At 34.9% G+C, this 20,798-nt stretch overlaps 1 protein-coding gene and 1 pseudogene across 4 annotated transcripts in view; one reads left to right on the forward strand and one right to left on the reverse strand.

Annotated features, from left to right (window-relative positions):
- The window catches only part of ADK (adenosine kinase), a 692,586-nt gene that overhangs the window by 223,753 nt on the left and 448,035 nt on the right, over positions 1-20,798 (reverse strand). The gene's annotated exons all lie outside the window — the stretch shown is intronic.
- LOC127551900 (high mobility group protein B1-like) lies at positions 8,139-9,863 on the forward strand (annotated as a pseudogene).

Consider the following 20,798-nt stretch of genomic DNA (forward strand, 5'->3'; position numbering starts at 1 on the left):
AAGAATTTTGATTCTCTGTCTTCAGCTGACTAATCAGCAGTAACATTTGGAATTGACTCAGAGAACAATGGTTCAAATCCAAGAATGGTGACTTACTATTTATATGATTTTGAACAAAGGACTCAATTACTTGGGGGAAGAACTGAATTAGATAATCTATGGGGTCTTTTCCAGCTCAAGATCTATGAGTTTAAGTACAAATATGATAATAATAATGATGATGATGATGATGATAATAATATCTAACTTGTATATAGAACTTTCCACATATCAGGAACTGTTCTAAGTACTTTACAAATTTTATCTCATTTGATCCACATAATAACTATTATTATGTCCATTTTATAGTTGAAGAAAATGAAGTAAAGAGTTTTATTTACTTGCCTGGGGACACATAGGTAGCTCATTAAGTATTTGAGGTTAAACTTGAACTTAAGTCTTTCTGAGGCCAGTCTTGGAACCCTAACTAAGCCACCCAGCTGCCTTATAAAGATAGTCCTTTTTCTATTTCTTCAGACAAATGGTCATCCTCCTAAGCTGCTATTATGAGCTGAGATTCACTTTGTGAACCATATACTCTATAGCTACAAGATGGAGCAAGTTTGGCAATTATCACAACTTCTGTGTTTAAGGAGGAAAAAAAAGTTCATGGTGGAGCGCTGGAATGAGTCAATGATTTCTAATTAAAGAAGTATCATATGTTGCAAATAAAAGGAAAAAGAATCTCTCCCATTCCAATCCTATTAACTACTCAGAAACTTTTTTCAAGGAAAAGAATGCTTTTTAGCTTTCTATAAAAACTCCAGATACTCCAAATGGTGAGGTCAACTAGGTATACAGTGAATACAGTGCTAGACTTGAAGTCATGGTAACAGCTCTTTTAGAGTTCAAATCTGGTCTCAGGCATTTAGTAGCTGTCTGACTTTGGGCAAGTAACAACCCAGTTTACTGCAGCTTCTTACCTGTAAAATGAATTGGAGGAGGAAATGGCAAATTACTCTAGTATCTTTTACAAGAAAACTTCAAATGGGAATAGGACAGACAACAAAGAGGTCAAGATTGGAAAGTATCATGGGAAAGAAGTTTCCTCTATGGAAGATAAATGAACTAGAAAACTACTAATGACTAAGCAAAGGGTAGATTTAAATTCCAACCGCAAAATAACAATAATATTGTTTTAACTAACCAGATTCTAGAAGTATAGAAATGATTAATATTATCATATCAATGTAATCTTTGCGTGTGTTTGCAGGGGGTAGGGAACATGGAGACAACAAAGCAACCATGTCTCAAACTCAATTAACAAATATTTCAAGGCATCTCCCACAGGGAGAAAACAAAGCAGTGACAGAATTGTTTTGGTTAGTAACTAAAGAATACCAATAGGCAGAGGGTGTTGTAAATACATTTCTAAAAGTATATGTATCTGTGCATAGGAAGTCTGAAAAAGACTGATAAATTTCTAGGTGGAAGTAAAGTATAATAGAAAGAAGCAACCTTTGGAATGAAAGTAATTGTCAAGAGTCATCAAATGTGGTGTTTTTCTTCTTTAAAATATAATGGTTCTCTCTGGGAACAGGTTTCTTGGGGAGGTTTTCTGGAGGCAGCCTTAGTTTCAGTTAAAAATAATAATCACTCCAAATACAGCCAGCTGATAAAAGTTCAAATGTTTATTTCTTCTTCCAAAATAGCCCAGTTAGTTTTCTTGGAGGTCTATCTTTCTGCTTGGTTCAAAGAGCTCTTGCAGTTGTCCTTTGCTTCTGCTTTCTTCAGCCTCCAGCCAGCATAAAGGTGGAAAATGGAATGAATCTCTTGTCTCCTTGCCTGGGGCTGGGAAGCTTTCTGAAGAGCCTTTCAGACTAGTCTTGGTTTCAGGCGGGGAAGTGCAGGAGCCCAGCACTGGTATGAGATGAAGTGAATCTACTTGCACCTGCGAGAGAGGGCCTCTCCTGAACTGACTTGACTGGCTCACTAAAGCTCTATTTATGCTCCTTCTCCGAGAGTGGGATTGTGGGATTCCAGAATGGGATTATGGTTTCCTCCCAGAAGAGCTTTTTGCTTATATAAGCTCTCTAAAGGTGTGAACACAAACATTGTTTCTATCAGTTCTACTTAGTACTTTGTTTCAAGTTCTGGCCCATAATATCTCCTCTTAGGATCAGATCAATCATACTGAACTATGCTAAATTAGATAATTGTTGTCTCTATCAACTCTAATGACTTAACACTTTCTAAGGATTCCAACAGCATTAAAAAAAAAAAAAAGTGAGGTAGTATATTTTATTTGTTGTGTTCTATCTTGGTAAGAGGGTATTTGGTAATAATTACATATTATCAAAAGCAAATTGAGTCCCTCATCTGTCTCCTTAAAAACTGGTGTTGCTTCTTAATTGTTGCTAAGAGCTCAGACCCACCTTATGGACTATAGGCCCTACAAGATGGGAAGAGTCTATCTACATAATAATTATTTCTGTCTTTGAGAAAGAAAAACAATTCATTGTAGATTGCTGGAATGTGCCAATGATTAGATAAAAGGACTGACAAATTTATCTGCATACTGTAATCCCCAAGCATAATAAAGACTGAAGTTTTTTTGTGTTTTAAAAATTCAATCACAACCATGGGAGATGTTTGGGCCCCATAAACCAGCCAGATGTGAAGTGAAAGTAAAATACAGCATACCTGCTTAGTTAGAATGGCAACATACTTAAGGGATTAAGCCATTTTCAATTTAGGAATGGCACTGTTTATTGACAAAACAATATTGATGCAATAAACACTCTCTATCCTTTTTCACCATAAAAGTGACACAAATAAAGTTGGATTTCGTTATTCTCATATAAAATCTAAGTTACATTTAAAATATCACTATAAATCCAAAGGAAACAAAGCAGGATCAGATAGCGGACTGTGTCAAGTCAATAAGTATTTATTAAGAGTTTACTATGTGCTAGTAACAGTGGTGCTAGGTAGGCCTTAGTGATACAGAGAAGATGGTAAACATCATACTCTCTATCTTTAATGAGTTTACATTCTAAAGGAAGAGAATGATTTCTTGGTAGGTATTTTGAACAGAGTCTTGAAGGAAAGCCAGGATAACTCAGAAGTGGAAAGGTGAGAGAATAGGAGCTTTCCATGCATGATGGACAGCCAATTAAAGGCAGTGGTTAAGTGACCTGGGTGTTTCTCCTGTGTTGCTGCTGCTGCTGCTACTAGCTGATTTGTCTTCCTTACTTTTAAAAGTTTACAAAGAATGGGGACCCAGCACACTTTTGATTATAACACGATATCTCTTTACTAAGCAAATTGGTGAAAAATAGGGAAGACATTCAAATTTTCTGGGTCTCAAGTTTTACATCTATAAAATGGGAAAAGGAAATTATTGCTACCCAAAGTAGGCTCTGAAGTCCCACCACTTCTTAAAGTTTCTATATATCACATTAAAACTTGGTCAGTTTTCAATTTAAATCATCATTCTGTTTTTCTCCTTATATTTAGCAAAAAAAAAAAAAAAAAAAGACAAAAAAGAAAACTTCCAGGAGATATCCTGGGGCTAGAACACATTCAACCCAATGGCCCACAATTTCTTCATTTGAATCTAAGCAGAATGATGTGCACAATGGAATGGTCTTGTTTCATTGAAGCCTAGAAAGATTTTTTCAAATCAAGTATTAAACCAAAAAAACTCCTATGGTTAGTCACTTAGCAAAGACAATAATAGATTCCTTTTTGTGCACAAAATGTAATGCTTAAAAGTTTGGGGAAATCATAAGATCATTAGATTTCACTTTTGAAGGGATCTCAGGTCATCTAATCCAATCCTCAGTTTACAAAGAAGAAAGCTGATGTTGAGGGATAGTAATTGACTTGTCCAAGGTAGAGGGCTCTCTCAACCACATAAGTGGAACAACCAGAATTTAAAACCTAGTATTCTATACAATGATTCTCTCCCTCCCCACACTGTATTCTCCATCTATTATTACCTTTAATTTACACTATCTACATCTAAGCACACGTTTTCTCCTCCCATGAGAATGAGTTCCTTAAGGGCTTGAACCATGTTTTTTGCCATTTTTTATAATCTTGAAATTCATTACAGTGCTTGGCACATAGTGAGCCCTTAAAAATCCTTGCCAACTGAATATTTGACTATAAAGACCTGCCACCCAGAATATTGGTTTCTACCCTGTACAAATGAGTTATTAATAATCTGTAGTAAACCAAAAATTGAATTTTTATAACTTCTCATCTCACAAGAATGTTGGTGGAATGAGGTTTTTATAGGCTTGGAAGAGGTGAGGAATGGAAAAGAGAAAAGGATGACAGTTATAAATTGTTTAAGTAAAACAAATCTAAGATAAATAATGAATCTATTAAAAAAATTTTCTGAGAATCTTAACAAAATCAAATAAGCAACCATTTAAAAAAGATTAAGGATAAATTCATTTGATATGCAAAATATGCATTCCTTTTGTGCCATTATTAACCAAGTGATATGTAAGCATGTATACAAGGCTTGTTTTCTTTTACATTTTATCTTGAAAAGATCAGCAAGGGTTACTTAATAGAATACAAAACCATTGATTTCTCCCCAATTCCAAATGGACACAGTTGTTTTAAATCAGAGCACAAGGATGGAAAAAGTGCAACTATTTCTCTGAGTAATTGTTTTGGCTCTCTGAAGTTTGCATTGTTTATTTTTATGAAAGTATCACTTTATAACTGGAAAATGACTAAGTTTTCTACCATTGTTTTATCATTCTAGATAGCCAACATTTCTGCTTTTGATAAAAGGCAACTTTCAAATCATTTTCTTTAACATGGAAAAAGGCTGAACTGTCAGTAAATATGATTATATTGACCCTGACATTTTCTTCTAAGATGTTGTCAGCCTGTCAAAAGCAGAGCATTGCTTTTAGATTTGAGTGGTTTTTTTGGTGGTTGTTGTTGTTGCTGAAGCAAACTCTGATTGCTGCCATATTAGTATTGAGCGGATAACAACAGTAGCAGAGAAGACTTGCAAGAACAGCCCTTGACATTAAATATGGAATTGTTTCCCACAATTCTTTCATTGACATTTGAAGCTTTGTATTCTAATTAAAAACAATTTCCCAGGTAAGTCATGCATCATTCAGACATTAATTGTTAGACTCTAGGCTTTCATTAACTTAGGAAGGACATATCAAGGATACTTCCTTGAGCCAGAAAAGGTAGAAAGTAAAACCTGAATTTAAGACTGAGATGTAAAAAGATAGGTCAATTGCTTGCCATTAGTCCTGTGACTTTCTGCCATCCAGAAAACCTCAAAATCTTCATGGAGAGGGGAAGGATAGGATGCTTGTCCAGCCTCTGCAGACTGAACAGAGTGAGAGAACAAAGAGGAGGGAGAGAGGCTTCCCAAGAGGCAGCTCTAATATCCCACCTTGCCAGAAACCTAAAACCTGGATTAGCCTTACTGCTGGACTGGCATCACAAATGAGGTGCTGTACATACAATTAGAGAATCTGAAACTGCAGAGAGGAGAGGAAGCTTAGAGATCATCTCGCTAGTCTGTCTTATCTTATAGGTGGGCAAACTGAAGCCCAGGATCATGAAATGACTTGCTGAGTCAGAGGGAGACAGCAGGATTCTAATCTTTTGAATCTAAGCCTCTCTCACCCCAACATACATAAATATAACCAGGGTTGAAGTTTTCAAAGGAATACGAGTTACAGAATCTATTGAAGAACAAAAAGAAGGGGGAAAAAAAACTCCTGGGAAGAATGTTGATTGACAAGAAGTTTAAACAGTCTGAGAAAGGCAAACAAGATTCAAATATAGATTTGAAATCAAAGATTCATATAACAGAATAGGGCAATGTTTGAAATTATAATAAATTAATGAACTGGAGGATAATGAAACTGCACACGTACAAGCGATCTAATTTAATCCAATTTCTTGAAAATCTTGCCCCTTTTATCATCTCCACTCTCACTTATCTTCAGTTTCTCTTCTTGACTCCTAGTTCTTTCCCTATAGCCCAAAACATGCCCATATCTCCCATCTTACCCCCAAACCTTCACTTCATCCATTCATTCCTGTTTTCCTCTTATATCTCTCCAGCCTTCTTCTACAATCTGGTTTTCAGCCTCATCATTCAACAAAAACTGCTCTCTCCAATGTTATTCACAGTCTCTCACTGTCAAGCCTTTTCTTCTGTCTTTTCATCACTCTTCTGTAGCCTCTGAAATTTTTGGTATCCCTCTTTGCCTTTATACTCTCTTTTCTTTAGGTATTCATGACATTATTTGTATTTGGTTTTCTCCCTATGGGATTGCTCCTTCTCTTCTAGTTCCTTTGCTGGGTTTTTCATCCAGGTCAGGAAGAATAAGCATGGATATTTCATAGGATTTTCTGTTAGGCCCTCTTCTCTATTTAACATGGTGATCTCATCGACTCTCACAGCTCTGATGATCATCTCCTACATAACTTTTAAATCTAATCATCTAGCCTCCCTCTCTTTTGACCTTGATTCTTGAATCTCCAGCTGCCTCCTAGATAGTCCAACTGGATATTTACTAGAAATCTTAAACTCAACATTTCTAGAAGCAAACTATCCTTTTGTGCTTCTAAACTTTCCTATCACTATGAAGGTAATCACCATACTTGAAGTTTTTTAGGCTAGGTATCATTTGTACTGCCGCACAGTCTCTGATCTCACCATATCCAATTTATTGCCAAGGCCTGCCAATTTAAGCTTGGTAACATCTCTTACAAACATCCTGTTCCTTCCTTTGCCATTGACAACATCCTTGTGCATACTTTTGTGTCTGGACACTTACAATAAATTGTTGCTTGGTCTGCCTGTCACAAATCTCTCTATTCCTATCCACCACCATCCAAGTGATCTTCTAAAAGATGAGGTGTGACTTTGTCATTTTCAGGATCAAATGTAAAATCCTCTGGCATTCAAAGTCTTGAATAATCTATCTTTCCATCTTTTTATACCTTATTAAGGTTCTCATTTTGTCACTGTTTGGGCCCAGATGGTTCAAAGTAACTATAAATGAAAACTGTTTCTGTTTTGACCAGAAACTTGGAGGATCGTCCTCTCCCATACATTTTTTTTTTTTAATAAGCAGGTAAAAGAGGTCATTCTTTACCCCATTTCTTACTAGCCATAATCACTGAAGGGGTTTTGCCTCAGTCAAAGTGAGACCTGGGAAAGACCTTAATTTAAAAAGGTCAAAGCCTGCCCTTGCATCCAAGGCCATGTACAGTCATTCTGACTGATATCTTGCCATTGAATCCAGATGGCTCTGGAGGAACAAGTGGCTCTAGTGATGATGCAAAATCTACCCCCACTTCAATTTAATTCACTTGCATATCATGGCACCACTGCCCTGATGACATGGTCTTTGGTTCCTTTGAGGATGAAGGATAAACAACCACCTTATTACTCTCCCTCCCCCATATATTCTTCAGTCCAGGGACAGTTCAGTCCTGCAGGTCCCTGAACAAAATATTCCTTTTCCTGACTAGGCAGGACCTACTAATTGTCCTGCATGCATAGAATGCTCTAGGAATGTATATATATATATATATATATACACACACATATATATATATCTTATTTGCACATAATTTTTTACATGTTACTAGTCCCTTTAGATAGTGAAGTCTTATGGCAGGGATTATTTTTTGCCTTTCATTGTATGTCTAGTGTTTAGCATATAGTGCCTGGCTCATACTAGTTGTTAAACAAAAAAATATATATAGAATGGCTGGAAGAGATTGCAACAATTTCTTTCTCTTTATATTGTTACTTGTCTAGGTGAAGGTAAGATACATCTTTCATTTATACATAACAAGACTTCAGCAGGTCCAATGAATGAGAACATTGGAACTGGGAGTCAGTAGATACTGGTTCAAATTCTGGCTCAGACACTACTTGCTGAGTGACTCTGACAGTAACTTGTTCTTTGTACTGGAGACTGGAATCTTCCAGGTCAAAGATCACATTCTAATTTTTCTAATTCTAAATCTCTTATCTATAATCATATTAATTAAATTATACTTGAGAAAAATGTAACACTATTTAATGAAAATATAAATATAATTTGAAAACAGAAAAGAAGACAGAATGGAGAAGGGAAGGAGGCTGCTTCTGGCTCATGCTCTCATAGTCATTCCCGTACATTGAGTTCCACAGAGACAGCACCAAGGCAATAAGAGCCGTACAAACACTGGGCTACTCTGTGCGACACTGAGGGAAAGTAATCAAAAATGGGCAAAGATCATCCTAAGAAGTTGAAAAGAAAAATGTCTTCTTATGCCGTCTTTGTGCAAACCTGCTGAGAGGAACACAAGAAGAAGCATCCAGTTTTCTGTAAACTTCTCAGAACTTTCTACAAAATGTTCAGAAAGGTGGAAGACAATGTCTGCTCAAGAGAAAAGAAAATTTGAGGACATGGCAAAAGCTGATCAGGTTCGTTATGAAAGAAATGAAAATCTACATACCACCTAAAGGAGATACAAAAAAGAAGTTTAAGGATCTCAATGCACCAAAGAGTCCTCATTCAACATTATTCTTATTCTGTTATGAGCATCATCCAAAAATCAAAGGGAAGCATCTTGGTCTTTCTATTGGAGATCTGGCAAAAATATAAAAATTGGGAGAAATGTGGAATAATACTGCTAGAGATGACAAGCAACCTTATGAAAAGAAAGCAGCAAAACTAAAGGAAGATATGAAAAGGAAATTGCTGCATACACCAGGCTAAAGGAAAACCAGACATGGGGAAAAAAGGGAGGGATTGTCAAGGCCAAGAAGAGCAAGAAAAAGAAGTATGAGGAAGATGAGGAGGAGGATGAAGAAGATGATGATGATGAATAAATTGGTTATCTATAAAACATTTGATGCCCTTGTACACAATTCACTGCTTTTAAAGAAAAAAAACATACACACTGAAATGTAAGGATGGGTAAGATTTGTTTTTAAACTGTACAATCTTTTTTTTTTTTTTTTGTATAGTTAATACACTAATGAATGTATCTTTTAGATAGTCCATTATCAACTGTGCCACCTACATGCCCCACATAATACCAAATCCCATTTGCAAAAAAACTCGATGGAAGCTTGGAATTGGCACAATCAATTTAGGAAATCCAAATTCCTTGGATATAAGGATTTCTCAATCTCATTCCAAAGTGGCTCATTGGTTTCACAGAAAACCAGGAAAGCCACTTACTATACAAAAGTTAGCCTAGACATGCAGGAATAAACATATTATTTGTAAAATTTTAAAATATATACCAAAAACTAATGCCATGTAATAAATTAAAAGAGTATTTGATTGTAATTCAATATAATAACTTTCTAGAAAAGCATTTTTTATTGCATCCAAAAGGGTTTTTGACAGCTATGGACAAATTTTGCAATAAATGGCAAATGTACTACTAATGCTTCTGACTTATTGCTGTACATATAAATTAATCAATTATAAGTAGTAAAATTCATAAAGCCTTTTCTACTACTCTTGACATTGCGTTGCATATGCTAAAGAGGACACCAGAAAGTTGCATGATACAAACATAGTTAGGAGCAGATAATTGTTAACAATGTTACCATAAAGGGCTACAAGTTCAGAATAGGTGTTTTCTGCTTTGGTATGGGACAATTTGGCTGAGGTTGAAATCGTGTTTACTCCATCTCAGTTCATCCCAAACTTATTAATCCCAGAATACTTGATTAAATGGGTTAAATGATTTCAAAGTCAGAGGTTAAAGAAGCTTTCATTTCCTATTCCCATTCATGACTATTAACTCATCTATTTGCAAGAAAGAAATTTGCTGAATGTTCCCAGGGTTGAAATTGTGTGAGTGTAAGTAGTCATATTAACTCTCTTTAGTCCACTATTCATTACATTCAATGAAGATATAATATACTATGACTTCATTAAATTCTGGTTTTAGCAGTCTTGATGTTGAAATATATTTAGAACAGATTTTAAATTCCTATAAATAACCTAAGAGGATGAATATAAATCTGGGTCGTTTTATTACTAAAAAAGGTGTTTAATTAATGTTTGCTGAATTGACATTGAATTTAATAAAATAATGAATGTGTCATGGTAAACAAAGATCCTATGTTGTCATCATGAACATGTCAAGCCAGATTGATTTTATTTCTCTTTTGAAAAGATTACTACAATAGATCAGAAAACGATTGTATGCACATATACATATATGGAGGGTGGGGAAGGAGAGAATTAATTTAGGTTTTTAATAAAGCATTGGATAAAATATCACATATTTGTATAAAAAAGTTGGAGACTAGTAAACTATACTATAAAGCATTGGATGGATGAAAATAAGTTTTTGCTATTTCATTACAGATGTTCAATTAAAGTGCATTGACTTGACTTGAAATTGGATTTAATCTTTATAAATAAAGATCAAATGGTGTGTTCAGAGTAGTTGCTTTAATGGTTCACTGACAACTTGGCAAGAGGTCTTCAGTGGAGAGCTTCAGGAATCTATCTTTACTTGTCGCTAAACTTAAGTATGACACAGAATAAGCACTACTTGAGTGTACTTTGGGAAAGATATGGGGGTTCTAGTGAACTGAAAGGCCTTCAGTCAAAAGTGTAAAGTGGAAGTCAAAATCCAATGTCTCTACACATTATACTTTTATTATATATAAATATACATATTATTGGCATTAATACTGTCATAACTTCCAGAAATGAAGAGTTAATATAGTTCAAAGGACCCTCTATATTCTGCTTGGGTCAGGTTACATCTGGAGACGTGGGGCCAAAATTTGGGACACTGATAAATTGGAGAACAACTAGAAGAAGATAAACCAGAATGGTGAAGGGTTTCAAGTCTATGCTATATGAGGATGAGTTGAAGCAAGTAGAAATATTTAGTGTGGAGAAGGAAATGATTTTTGTTGTTTAGTCATTTTTCAGTCACATCCAACTCTTGTGACCTCATTTGGGATTTTCTTGGCAGAGAATTGACCGGTCATTAGTCAATTCCTTCATCTAGCTCATTTTACAGATGAGGAAATTGAGGCAAACAGGTCCCACAACTAGTAAGTATCTGAGGCTGGATTTGAACACAGGTTTTCTCGACTCCAGGCCCAGCACTCAATCCACTGAATCATCTAGCTTCCTCAAGAGAATAATGTGATCTGGAAGAGAGAAACAAATAAGTTCTCTCTAGTATATGAGGGGAGAACTAGGAGCAAAAGAAACTCTAATTAGGAACAATGAGAAGACCAACCTTCTCAGACTTGGAGCTATCCAGCATTGGTTAGCTGGACATTAGAGGGAAATGATTTCTTCTGGTTAAGGTTTGACTGACAGACCACTGGAGTCCCTGCTACCTCTAACAGTGTATAATTTTTTATCAGAGATATTAAACATATTTAACTTCCTCTGATGACTGCTCAAAGACTCAAGGTAAGGATACTATGGTGATGTGTTAAATTTTGGTATGGGTTTAGAATTTAATTAGAAAATATTGGTAAACTGCTTAGCACAGTGCCAAGTACAGAACAATTATTAAACAAAGCCTTGTTTCCTTGCCTTTATTACTTTTTAAAAATTTTATTTTATTCTGAACAAAAAATAAAGTGGAAAAAAGATTATTGTATATCAAACTTCAAATCTATCTATCTAGATATAATATGCTAATCTTTTAAAATGTTTAAAACAGTTATCATGTAGCTTTTCTTTTCTTTTCCTTCCTTTCTTTCCTCCCCCGCACCCTGCTCTAGACATGACTGCCATTAAACACAAATATGGATATATGTATGAAACTATTCTGCATATACTTCCATTTATCAGTTCTTTCTCTGGATGCAAATAATATCTTCTTCAAATGTCTTCTATACTTAATTTGAGTGTTTAAAACAGTCAAAATGGCTTAGTCACTCAAAGCTGTTCTTAAAACAATATTGTTGTTACTGTATGTTTTCCTGGTTTTGCTCATTTCATCCTTCATTATTTAATGCAAATCTATCTATATTTTTCTAACATCATTGAGCTCATCATTTCTAATAGCACAATAGTATTCCATCACAATCTTCTATCATAATTTGTTTAATCATTTCCCAATTCACAAGTGTCCTTGAAATTTCCAGTTCTTTGACATCACAAAGAGAGTTTGCTATGTTCACTTTTTTGTTCCCTTTTCTTTTGCCGATTTCTGACTTTTACTGCTAACCAAAGTGATACCTTCAGAAGAATATTAAAAGCACAATAAAATTAATAAAGATAAGCACTGATTTAGCTATTAAATTTAAATTGACGCAACCCCACCTCGACCACAAATCTCTAAGTGGAGGGGTTTGGAGTTTATAACTTTGTATCCCTAGAGTACACTGTGTAAATTAAGTGGCAATTAATGAATAAATGCTTGTAGAATTTAATTGAAGGGAAATCTTCTGTTCATTAATCAAAAGCAAATCCAAAATAGAAGTAACTATCATTTCCTAAGTGAACAAAAAGGTTCTCTTCTTGACATAATCTTTTCCTTCCTATCTGTGAATTAATAACATTTCTCCCAGGAAGTAGTAGACCCGGAAAGACTTTTAACTTATATAGCATAATTAAATCAATCATGAATAGTTCTTAAACAGTAGATAGGCAAAGTGGTCAAGAGAGGTATCATATTATTCATTTAGGCTAATCTTGTCTTTTAAATTTACAGATAATTTAACATAATGGATAAAATCCTGGTGAGGAAAATTTGAGTTCAAACTCTGCCTTTGATACTATATGAAACTGAGTAAGCTACTTTAGCTTTCTGTCTCCATTTTCTAATCTGTAAATAGGAATAATAATATCTACAGTATCAGTTATTGTATGCTGAATACATGGGAAAATTTATAGGATTACATAACTATCACTTATCATATACTTTATTATAATCTTATTACTTTAAATAGATGATAAATTATTATAATTTAATTAAACAAAGTATTTATTAATAATCAACTCTATGTCAAGCATTGTGATGGAGATAGATAATAATGTGAAGGTAATGAATTAACTTTTGAATGGAGTTTTAAAAAATCCCAAAAGACAAAGAAGACTAATAGAAGACAGAATATTACAGAAGCCATCATCAACAAGGAAGTCAATTGAAGGAAGAGTCCATGAAAATCCATGAAAGAAAATAATGTGAAATGAGTTTAGAAAAATAGACTGGAGATAGACTATGAAGGCTTTAATTGCCAAACAGAGGAATATGTATTTTAGAGGAGCCAAAAGGAAGCAAATAAAGTTTCTTGAGTAAGGAATTGATATGGTTAGATATATTCTTTAGAAACATCTATTTAATAGCATCAAAGCCTTTTGTAGCATCTGAAATTTCTGGGGAAACATAATTTTATCTTGTTTTTGAGACTGAAAATTCTCAGCTTTGTAAAGATACATATAATAGATTATGGAGAAAGCAAGAGAATTCCAGGAAATAAAACCTCCTTTTGCTTCTTGACTATACTACAGCCTTTGTATGGATCAGAACAAAATGTGACAAGTTCTCAAAGAGATGGGAGTAACAGACCATCTTACTTGTCTCCTGAGGAACTTGTATGCAGACTAAAAAGCAACAGTGAGAACCAAACATGGAACAACTGATAGTTTAAAATTGGGAAAGGAATACATCAAGACCATATCTTGTTACTTTATTTGTTTAACTATATGTCAATTACATCATGAAAAATCAAAGATCAGATGAATCAAAAGGCAGAATAAGACCATGAGGAGAAATCTTAACAATCTGAAATAATTCTGATGGCAGAAAGTAAGGAAGAATTAAGAAGCCTCTTGAAAAGAGTGGAAGAGGAAAGTGTAAAATCAGCCCTGAAATTTAACATCCAACCCTCCCCCCCCCTAAAAAACAATAACAACAACAATACGAACCTAATTAAATTCTTGACAAAAGATCCCTTCTATGGCAGATCTATAGTAGAGATGGCAAGGACATCAAATTAGTCAATACTTAAAAGAAATTGATTCTTGGACCTCTCAAATTGGAAATGCCATAAACACTTCAACCTTATTTTCTTTCTTGTAAAAGCCTCCCCTCTTCCAAGCATCTCTCTTCTTGTTCCAATCAAATAAATCAAATGGTTCAGCTGAAGTTTGAGTATTTTGACCACAATTGGACTCATTATAAATGACCAAAGTTGGTAAATATTGAAGACAAAAAGGAAAAGGAGATTTCGGGGACAAGACAGATAGAGTCTGTCATGGAAGTAATGAAAATGAACTTAGATAAACTTCAGAAGATAAAGGATGCTAGAAGAGGTCTAATAGGATCTGGTTCAGGGCATTACACAGAGTCAAGACAAGATGGAATGACTGAACAACACAAAAATTATGCCACTATTACATATGTTTCATTATTTTTCATGTTGGGAGGTATTCAGAAAGCAGTAAGGCAGAATTTTAGACAAAATTTAAATTTAGTCAGAAAGTTTGTTAAAAACTAGGAATATTTGCAGTGGATAAAGCACCAATCCTGAAGTCAAGAGGACCTGAGTTCAAATCTAATCTCAGACACTTAACATTTTCTAGCTGGGAGACCCTGGGCAAGTCACTTAACCCCAATTACCTCAGCAAAGAAAACCAAAACCAAAACCAGGAATATACTAGATACATGAAATGTAAATAGAGGTTCTTAACCTAAGATCATGAAAAAATTAAAAAACTTTTTGATAAGTATACTTTCATAAAATTGGCTTTCTTGCCATAATTTTACTTAGTGCATTTAAAACCATTATTGTTAGAAGGGATCTATAGGTTTCACTAGTCTCTGAAAGAGATTTATGACACAATAATAAATTTTAATGTAAATAGAAGGCAATATTAGAAGACAAGGATGGTGGAAAATCACAGAAGTAAAAAGGGGAAAGACTAACAAAGACTTAAGAGAGCAGGAAGGACCTGGACAAAACTTAAAAAAAAAAAAAGCCAGGGCAGTCAGGAGAATGAGGTGAGGAGAGAGAGAATTCAGGGCAAAAGAAATAGCCAGGATTCAGGGGATAGGAGTAGAGTGGGGAATGGACTAGAGTAGGGAAAAATACAAGGCACAGAAATCAACCAGAAGGCTACTGAAATAATGCAGGCATGAGGTGAAGAAGGCTTGCATAAAGCATGGCTACCACATGAATGGAGAGGAGAAAAATACAGGAGAGATGTTGTAAGGTATAAATAGTGAGCCTTTATAAGACCTGACATATGACTGCAAGTGGATTGTTGTGAGCCTACGTGACTAGAAGCATGCTAGTGCCCTCCACAAGAAGAGAGAAGTCTAGAAGAGGAGAGGATTTTGAGAGAAAGAAAGTAAGTTTGAGATGGCTATGGCATTTAATGTTTGAAAGGTCCAAGAGTAGTTTGTGATAGAGAGTATTTAGGAGAAGTACATGCTTAAATATAAATGTGGGAATACATTACAGAGGGACAATCCCCAAGCCACCAGATGAGCTCATATAGGAGAGGGTTTTAACCTGGGGACTATGGTCTTCTGTTTCACAGAGGTCTGTGAATTAAAAAAAAAAATTTTTTTTAAAACAACAACAACAACAACAACAACAACAACACAATTTCACTTGGATTGACTGTCTTTGTAATGCTATCTAATTTACTTTATGAATTTATAAATATTATTCTGATAAGGAGTCCATAGATTTCACCAGATACTGCTATAGGGATCCAGAACATCAAAAAGTGTTCAGAATTCCTGAGAGAAAAAGAGAAAGCCCAAGACAGATCCTTGAGGGATATTCATTGTAAGTGGATAAGGATCCAGCAAAGGACATAAAGAAACAAAGGCATACAGATATGATTTGCTGGGACTAAAACTGAGATTCCTTAACTCACAAAGTAATTTAGAGAATCAATGAAAAAAAAAAAAAAGACTCCAAAAGATTTCCAGTAGGCATCAAAAACACAGTAATAAAACATGATTGTACAATATAACTCTGCATTAAGGTGCAAATGAGGTTCTGAAGTATGGTCCTGTTTGTACCTTTACATTTGAGAAGAGTACAAAGGGGATCCAATATCTGAGGTATTACCGAGGTACAATGAAAGCATGTAGAAGCCTGGAATTTCAACTGTAATTTCCTTTCTTTTGTAGGATTAAATTGAATTCATGCGGTTGGTGTAGCACTGGCAATTTTTTTCTTTTCCGTGTTTAGCATAATTCTGCACTGTCATTAATTACATAATGTATACCATATGTTGGATCCATTCAATTTGGATATGTACAGCATATTTACAGAATGGCACTGATAAAAATCAATATTGCCACAAATGCATAAAAAAGCCTTTCTTGTTTAAAATATTGTTTTTATCTAATTTGAAAGCTCTTTTCTGAACATTTTAGAAATGAATTCATTCAAAAATGACTCCAGACTCAGATACCATGGTCTTGAAAAGAAATGAAGAAAAGAAATGTTACATTATATGGCCCATGGTAGGCCAAATGGTTCACTTTTTAGAAATACTGGATAAATGCTCTAATATTTTTTAAAAGCTGATCTACACATTATTGTATCACAAGATAAAATCACTATTAGCTTATGCATATCAAAAAAGCTAATAAAAACTTATATTGTTTTATATGATTTTAAAAGGTCTCCTAAGAGAGCATTTCAAATCCTAATATGTTATCTCTACATCCACACCATTTTTCCTTCCTGACATTTTGATGGTTTCAATGAATTACATATACAAACAAGTCTTGGAGGTTTGAAAAAAAAAATCCATTTTAAATTGGGATATGGATAAAAATGGGGATTGGTTTAATTCTATTAATAAAAATTCTGTCATAATATGTAGTCAGGTTACTAGCTAATTAAAGGAAAATTAGAAAACAAACATCCACTTTACTTTACTTGTATCTCAATTAAGTCTGCATTTTCTGGTCTAGGACTAACAGGGCCTCAAAATTTTATTTATTTTTAATTGTTTTTTTTAATTAATTAATTTATTTATTTATTTATTTATTATAACTTTTTATTGACAGAGCCCATGCCTGGGTAATTTTTTTTTACATTATCCCTTGTACTCACTTCTGTTCCGACTTTTCCCCTCCCTCTCTTCATTCCCTCCCCCAGATGGCAAGCAGTCCTATACAAGTTAAATATGTCACAGTATATCCTAGACACAATATATATGTGCAGAACCGAACAGTTCTCTTGTTGCACAGGAAGAATTGGATTCAGAAGGTAAAAATAATCTGGGAAGAAAAATATAAATGCAAGCAGTTTACATTAATTTTCCAGTGTTCTTTCTTTGAGTGTAGTTGCTTCTGTCCATCCTTGATCAATTGAAACTAAGTTAGAACTCTTTGTAGAAGAAATCCACTTCCATCAGAATACATCCTCATATAGTATCGTTGTTGAGGTATATGATTGTAATGGGCTGAGGCTTGAGTTGATGCACTGAGGTCCCAAGCACATGAGGCTAAATAGTAATTGAACCATACTCTATTAATATATAAGCTTGGAGAAAGAATGGGCCCTGCCCACTTTTTGTGCAAGTCCTGATGTGTTGTATAGGAAATGACGATTTTGGTGGGTGGAGGCAGGGGATTGGAAAAGGAAGGGGAGGAGAGACTGCTTGCTTTTGCCATTGCCACGACCTTTCAGCTACCTTTCAGCTCAGATTCCCCTCTGTTAGCTGGCATCCTGTCACAGCTGCCCATATTGCTATCGCAATCTTTCTTGCCCATATTGCTATCGCAATCTTTCTTGCCCATATTGCTATCGCAATCCTCATTCACCTCTTCACTTCAGTAAAGATTGAATATTTTCCCCTTAACCTGAATTCCTGACTCTGGCTGATTTTAAATACGCCGTCATTACATATTATGATCTCCTGGTTCTGCTCATTTTACTTATCATCAGTTCATGTAAGTCTCACCAATCCTTCCTGTATTCATCCTACTGGTCAATTCTTACAGAACAATAATATTCCATAACATTCATAGACCACAATTTACTCAACCATTCTCCAATTGATGGGCATCCATTCATTTTCTAGTTTCTAGCCACTACAAACATTTTGGCTTATTTAGTTCTTATTAAGTTCTTAAAGTTAAGTTCAAATCTTGCTCCCTGCCTTGTGAAGCTTTTTTTGACTATGTAATCACAATAATCACTTTGTACTCTTAAACTCTTACAAAATGTATACATAGTAAACATGACACTTAGGAAGAAGTATATTAATAAGGAAAGAATCACAATTTAAAGAAAGGTTCAAATTCCAGGTCTGTTACTAACTGTATCCTTAACCTGAATTTTAGTTTCAACATGTACAAAATGGGCATGATACATTATACTCCCTAATTCACAGGACTAGAGTGATTTTACATAAAGTGCTAAACGCAAGTAAACTATCAACATACATTACACGTAGAATTGATGACCAATGGACCTCTCCTGGTGATGAGTTTCTCATAATTAGATAGCAGTGCAAAACAACCTTGTGCTTTCACAGGTGCTTCCAGAGATTTTTCAGTATACTTTCCCTATGACTGGATGACTGATAAGAGGAAGGACAGGGTTTGATCCAATGTACAGGACAGTATTTTCTTTACATAATTGGTTAGTTTCCCTACTCTTGAAATCATGGCTGTGAAATAGTGCCTACCAAATGAAATGGAAATAGATTTTAAGATTACTTACTGATTAGTGGCTTGTGGGGACTTTTTTTGTTAATCTATTAGGGAGGTAACTTCCTAGAAAGGCCATAGATAGAAAGCAAAAAATCTCCTACTTCCAGTGATTCCTTCCAGAAATGATGGTGGCTACTGTTTCTCCTTCATTCTCGAAGAGGACCTTGATATCAGGGAAAAAGTGCCATAAAGATGCCATGATATACAAGTGAACTGGATTTAAGTGAGGGGTGCTATGCAAAGTCATTGACCTCACTTTCCCTTCCAGAGCCATCTGGGTACAGTGGCCAGATATAGATCAGAACAACTGGAGATGGCCCTGGATGCAATGGGAGATTTTGGTCCAGCTTTGCTGCTGAGAGAGGTCCTGGGTGAGAAGGAGCCAATATACCCCAGGAGTATAGAAGCAAGGAGGTAGGGATCCTGCTGGCTGTGGGCACTTGCAGGAGTGGGGAGCTCTTGGTTTGGGATTTTGGTCAGAAGCGAGAGTGGTGGTGAAACTAGAGGCAACATTCCCCCACCCCCACTGTAATGGGCTGAGGCTTGAGTTGATGCATTGAGGTCCCAAGCTCATGTGTGAGGCTAAATAGTAATTGGACCATACTCTATTAATATATATGCTTGGAGAAAGAATGGCCTCCGCCCACGCTTTGTGCAAGTCCTGATGTATTGTATAGGAAATAACGATTTTGGTGGGTGGAGGCAGGGGGGCAGAGAGGGAAGTGGAAAGAGAGACTGCTGGCTGGCCTCTTGTCACAGCTGCTCACATTGCTATCGTGACCCCCCACCCCCCTTCACCTCCGATCCCCCTTCACCTCCACTAACAATAAAGATCAATGATTTTCCTCTAACCTGAATTCCTGACTCCAGCTGATTTTAAATATGCGGTTATCACACCCTACAATTAGAGGTGGTTACACTAATATTTCTCATAGAAAAAAATGAACCAACAAAAGAAGAAAAAATCCAACCATAAAAACTTTTTTCTAAATTTTTTTTTAAAAACTTTTTTTCAACCAAAATTTACTATGGGAACAGAAGAGACCAAGGTTTATCTTCAGAGGAGGACACTGAAATCAAGAAAAAGTTTCTTCTACCCCAAAGAATGATGTTAAAAATCTGTCCAGAAAGAATTTATAGAACTCAAAAAAGAATTTAAAAATCAACTGAGAGACAGCAAAGTAAAACTAAAAATAACCACCCACGAAAAACGAGATTATAAAAAACAGTTAATCAACTTGAAAAGGACACACAAAATCTAAAAGATAAAAATAACTATGAAAACTAGAAAGTGGGTAAAGGGAAGGAAGGAAGCTACTGAAGCTATAAAAGACCAAGAAATTACAAAACAGAATATAAAGAATGAAAAAAAGAATAGAATTGGAAACATCTTATAAGAAAAACAATAGATTTGAAGAACAAATCAAGAAGAAAAAAAATAAGAATTGGAACTACCTGAAAGCCGTGACAAATAAAAAGAACATTGACACAATAATACATGAAATAATCCAAGAAAGTTGTCCTGAAATAAGAGAACATAAGAGGAAAGTAGAAGTAGAAAAATCCACCTCAAAGAGATCCTTTGTGAAAAACACATAGAAATATTATTACCAATTTTTAAAACCCCCATACAAAGAGAAACTTTTGCAAGAAAACAGGAGAAAAACAATTTAAATATGCTGGAGCTACAATTAGAATTATACAGGACTTATCAGCAGCCACAATAAAAGGTCCTGGAATTATATACACTGGCAATCAAAAGAACTAGGTCTGCAACCAAAAATATCATCTCCAGCCAAATTGTCTGTAATATTGAATGAAAAAAAAAATCAACACCCCACAAATTTGCAGATTTTTAGGACTTTCTTTCAACCAAACCTGAAATCAGTAAAAAAAATTTAAAATATAAGAGTCAATGTCAAAGATCAATTTCAAGGAATTTAACATGGACAAATTATTTATGTTTTTTACATGGAAATATAAAACATGTTTAAGATTAACATTAGCAATTGGGCAGTTCAAAAGAAAGATTGGGGCTGAGTTAAGGTAAAAATAGTAATTATGTTAAACAAATGAGGTGCAGAAGAAGAATAAACACAGAGCATTAGAAGGGG

The sequence above is a fragment of the Antechinus flavipes genome, chromosome 2 (assembly GCF_016432865.1).
Source record: "Antechinus flavipes isolate AdamAnt ecotype Samford, QLD, Australia chromosome 2, AdamAnt_v2, whole genome shotgun sequence".
NCBI lineage: Eukaryota > Metazoa > Chordata > Mammalia > Dasyuromorphia > Dasyuridae > Antechinus > Antechinus flavipes.